At 34.3% G+C, this 5,747-nt stretch overlaps 1 pseudogene; it reads left to right on the forward strand.

Moving 5' to 3' along the window:
• Nucleotides 1-3,639: 3,639 nt before the first annotated feature.
• LOC105743084 lies at nt 3,640-3,942 on the forward strand (annotated as a pseudogene).
• The last annotated feature ends 1,805 nt before the right edge of the window (nt 3,943-5,747 follow it).

A 5,747-nucleotide genomic window follows, 5' to 3' on the forward strand; every position in this document is an offset into this window, starting at 1 on the left:
AGAGAGAGAGAGAGAGAGAGAGAGAGAGAGAGAGAGAGAGAGAGCCTGAGACCTTCTGATCTCTCAGGTACAGAAGAGTCTGCAACAAACAGACAGGCAATCTAAAAAAGTAGAAGGCCTGGGATCTTCATAGCAAGTTTATTTTGCTGAAAAATATTTCAGCACTTTCTTGCTTATTCATATGGGAGTTTGAAAGACAGTCATCTTATAAAGGTCTCTGCTGCAGATTCCTGTAATTCCAGTGCTCTCAGAGGCTAATGGGGGAGGATCACAAATTCAAGCTCAGCCTGCACAGTTTAGCAGGATAGTGAAATCTTGTCTCAAAATAAAAAATAAAAAGTGTCAGGGAATGTAACCCAGTAGCTAGATCCAGGGTTTAATCCCCAATACTGAAGAAGGATCAATTTTATCATTTAGTTTTTGGAAAATCAGAGCCCCTCTCACCAGTGAGTCTGTGGACTTATGGTCTGGAATCATCTTGGTACTGGTTCTCTCCCTCAGAAAGCGTCAGTGTTTCACAGATGTTCAAGCTCAAGCTCAAGGTGACTACCATCTAAATGCCTCTGCTTGTGAAGGAAAGAACCTACGAATGGTTCTGAGCTGGATGAGAGGTTACAGGGACCAAACTCCACTAGTTCTACTGTGTTTCTTCCCAAAGCCAGGCTCCCTGGGAATTCAAGTACAGATTGTCCTGCTCTTCATTCGACAGATTAAGTCACCAAATTTAAAAGGAAGCACCTTCTTATTTCTCCACCTTTCACTTTCTCCTGCCTATATGTCTTAGTGGATTGTGTCAGTCACTACCCTGGGTGGGGAATGCTTTAGCTTTTGTCAAGTGGGAATCAATCTTGCCAATGAAAAGAAGAGGCTATTGAAACTCATACTGGAAAAGGACCAATTCTATCATTTAGTTTTTTCTTCCTAAAAAATGTTGAAATCTCTTATAGAAAAAGCAACAAGCCACTTATAAATGTTAACCCATTAGAATTACAGCAGATTTCTCAACATAAAACTTTAAGGCCAGAAAAATTTACAGTGAAGTGATTCAAGTCCTGAGAAAAAATGAATTTCAACCCATACTTATATATCCTATAAAACTTATTTTCAAAATTGATAGAGAAATAAGGTTTTTCCATGACAAAATGTACCTTAAGAGATTCATGACCATTAAAACAGCACTACAAAAAAAAAGTTCCAAAGGATATTCCATGAAAAGACAATGACACTAATAATGTCTAAAGGTCTAATAGAATGAATAGACTATCTAGGGTGAAAAGTAAAGTGAAATAGGAAAATAACGAAATACATCACAGTAAAACAATGCAATGACAAGAAAAAGTCAACATCCTTCAGAAATAACTGTCAATGTGAATGGTCTCAATTCCCCATTCAGAGAAAAAGATTGGTAGAATGGTTCAAGAAACAAAACTTGATAGTATACTATACAAGAAGCACATTTAATCCAAAAAGAAATTTATAAACTAAAAATAAAAGGATACAGAACAATATTCTATGCAACAGGAGCACAAAAACAAACTGGAAGCCACCCTATTTTCAGAAAAAGTAAACTTCAAATCCAAACTAATTAGAAGAAGCAAAGAAAATAACTATGTGTTCATTAAGAGAACAATTGAACAGATAAGGTTAACAATTATAAATGTATATACACTAAACACTGGTGCATCTAGCTTCATAAAACAAGCGCAATTGAACATAAAATAACAAGTAAACATCAGCACGACTATATTGGGGCACCTCTAACCTGGCTGTCATAAATATATAGATTGGCTAAACTAAAATCAACAAAGAAATATCAGATTTCAACCAAACCTTAGAAAAAAATGCACTTAATAGATAGCTACATACTCTTCTATCCAACAATAGCAGAATACACATTCTTCTCAAAAATACATGGAATTTCCCAAACCTTCACTATAAAAAGCCCATAATCGTGCTTCAATGAAGAATCAAAACTATCCCATGTGCATTATCAAAATATAGTGCAATGAAACTAGAAATCAAAAGAAAGCCCAGATATTATGCAAAAGCATAGATAACAAACAATATGCTCTAATAATCAGTGGAACACAGGAGAAGTCAATGAAAACAATAGACAATTCCTAGAATCCAATGATAATGCCAAGATCTCATTCTAATAATCCTCAAACTCTTTAATGAAATCTAAAGGAAAAGAGTACCTACAAATATATTCCTGGAAGCTAGCATTACCCTGATTCCAAAACCACATGAGGACTCAACTGAAAAATGAAAGTACAGACCAATCTCTTAATGAAGATAAGTGCAAAATCCTCAACAAAAACTGAAAATTACAATTGGACAAGTCATCAAACATATCAGACATCACTATCAAGTAGATTTTATCCCAAGGATGGCTCAGCAAATGCACATCAATGTAATAAGCCACATAAACAGAAGCAAGGACAAAATAGCATGATCATCTTAACAGATATAGAAAAAGCCTTTCACAAAGTTCAACAGAATAAAAACCTTAAAGAAAATAGGTATACAAAGACTTTATCTCATTCTTATTAAACTTACTTATATTGCCAGTATCATCTTAAGTGGAAAAAACTGACCGTTTCCCTCTAAAATCAGGAAGAATGCAAGGATAGGGTTTTTTTCAGGCAAAAGAAACAAAAACATAAGATATACATAAGTAAGAAGGTAATCAAGTGATGATTATTTGAACAAGCCATAATCTACACAGAAGACCTAAAAAAATTGAAAGACTCATAGAATTAAAAAGAAATTCATCAACGTAGCAAAATAAAATATAAACACACAAAATCAAAAGCTTGATTCTACACCAGTAATGAGCCAATTGAGAAATAATTAGAAAAATAATATAATTCATAGCAGCATAAAGAAAAATACATACTTACAAATTTACCTAATTAAGGAAGTGAAAATCTTCTAAAATGAAAAGTACCATAGCCTCAAAAAAGGAGACTAAAAAGAACATCACAAAATGTAGGACCTGGGAGAAAGTTCAGGCGAGAATTTCTGGAGTTCAAGTTTTGGCCAGACAGAAAGCTTACCTATGTTAACTATAGCAATTACAAAAATGGTGTTGTTTGACTGGCAATTTCAGAAGTTGCTGACCTGAGTCCCCTACAGCTCAACATAACAATATGGCTTTATTTCTTATACTTCATCTCTATACTTTTCTGCTGGATGGTTGAGACCAAGATAAAGCAAGATCTAAGTAACAACAATTGTAGCTTTTGCCAGTCAAGTGGAAGACCCAATACTATCATGGACTACTGGACTATTTTGGAATATTTTGTTGAGTTCACACACCTACAATATTTAAATGATGGAACTAAACAAAAAAGGGGATACAGATGAATGACCATTTTGTATCTGTGTATTCAAAATGGTTGGGATAGATATATAGCCACATTCTCTTAATTCAGTGAATAGAAGGATTTGTTCTAATGGTGTTTGTAAATAGGATATCATGCCCCCATCTTGTACAACAAATAACCACTAAGAAGACAGTATGCAACATGTTAATTATTGAAACTGACCTACCAAGTTGATTTGACATAGTCTCATTGTTGTTTCCCAATAAAATTATTTTTAAAAAATAAATAAAAAACAAAAATATTGTTGTGATCAGAAAAGAGACATGTCCACAAAAGTGAAAGGGAGGAACTGAACAGAACTGTTGATGATAGTGAAGTTACAAAAGAAGATGATGCTTTCTGGCTACCGCCTGACAGAATTGGCTGGCAGGAGCCTGAACTTGTACTTGGAGATGAATATATTTCTTTTGCCACATCAAAAATAGGTTTTCTTATTGATATAAATCATTCTACAGATCCAGATGGTCTTTGAGGATTTTACTGTTTGGTGCGAGACTTGAAATGTTTAGTTTTCAGTGTCATTGGCTCACACTTCAAGATTAAACCAATTTAAATTGTGTATTTGTGAAGATCTTTGTATATGTGAGGGGAGTGGAAGGGAAAACTTGTCATTTATAGTGGGATAGTTATGAATGTGTAAACAAACTTTGCATGTAAACCGAAAATATGGAAACATATAAACACGTTTAAAGGTTTTTCTTCCATGGGTCTAAGTAGATAAGACTGCACACACACACACACACACACACATTAAATCACGTCAATAAGGGAAAGGGATGTAGCGCAGCAGTGCAGTGCTTATCTGCCAAACATGAAGTCCCAAGTTCGATTCCTGGTACCAAAAAATAAAATAGAAAAAAGAAGAAGACCATATATTCTGCAAAGAACAGCCATTCTTTCTTTTTCTTATATTAATTTTTTTTGGTACCAGAGATCAAACTTAGGACTTGGTGCTTGCCAGGCAGATGCTTAAATCACTGAGCTATCTTCCCAGATCCTTTATATTAATTTATTTAGAAAGAAATAGCAATGAGACAGTTTCAAAACAGGTTAGTAGGAGGACGCAGAGATGGCTCAGTGGAATAAGCGCTTCCCTGGCAAGCGCAAGGATCTGAGTTCAATCCCCAGTTCCGCCAAAAATTGAAAAAAATAAAAATAAATAAATAAAAGTCAAGTTTAAAAAAAAACAGGTTAGTAGGACAGTTACAATAATTAATAAATTGTGTATTGTTGTCTTTGTAGTAATTAATAGTATAAGATGCAGACATGATATCTTGTCTAAACACTATTAGTTCAAAACTTTCTTCTCATTGAACTAAGAGAAAGAAGCTATATACCTATGCTAATTATTTTGTATATACAGATACATATTTTTTCCGCTACACAATGGTCCTTCATTTATATCCCCCTTTTTGTTTAGTTTTGTCAGAGATGAGTATTCCATTGCCATTTAAATATTGTAGGTACATGAATTCAGTAAAGTAATCCAATATAGTCCAGTGGTCCAGAATAACAGTGAGTTATTTGCATGACTAGAAATGTCAAAAGTTGTTGACTTGAGCCTTTTACAGCTCAGTATATTAATATGACTTTACTTTTTACACCTCATTTTTATACTTTTCTGCTGGACAGTTAAGACCAAGATTATGCAAGACCTATATAACAAAAAATTTAACTTTTGTATCTGACAACGTCAGTCAAATCCCTTCAGGATTTACCCTGAAACCCTGTATAGCAATTTGTAGATTTTTTTTGTCAGTGTCATCCATGTAGATGAGTCACGGCCATTGCTTGACCAATTTTCTTTCTGTGAAAGCCTGAAGAATGTTTTCTCTCCATGTTATTCTCCTTAGGCACACTGTACATCACTGATCACTTTTCTCTGTGGCTGCATAATCTCCTTGATCAGAAAATTTGGAACACCACTGAGTTACAGGATGTTACAGTGCAAGTTCTCGTAAGTCCTGAGTCCTTACTGACCTTGAAGGACTAGGGCCACAATGTAACAGCAATTCTTTGTTGAAATTTTGCTCTAATAAAGCAATAGGAAAAACAAAAAGAGTCAACAACTGGAATCTTATCTTATGAAAAATATTATGTAGAGCAAAAGAAACCACCAACAAAGTGAAGAGGCAACCCACAGTCTGGAGGAAAAATGTTGCTCAGACAAGGGATTATTATTGAGAACATATAAGGAACTCAGAAAGATCAGACTCTCCCTAATTTAAAGATCCAACTCAAAAATGGGTTTCTGAGAAGAATACACACTTCCCAGATGAAGTACAAACAGAAAATAAATATACTTTTAACATGTTCAACATTATTGTTCATTCAAGAGATACAAATTAGCACTGAGAT

This window comes from Octodon degus, unplaced genomic scaffold, assembly GCF_000260255.1.
Source record: "Octodon degus isolate 3935 unplaced genomic scaffold, OctDeg1.0 scaffold00097, whole genome shotgun sequence".
Lineage (NCBI taxonomy): Eukaryota > Metazoa > Chordata > Mammalia > Rodentia > Octodontidae > Octodon > Octodon degus.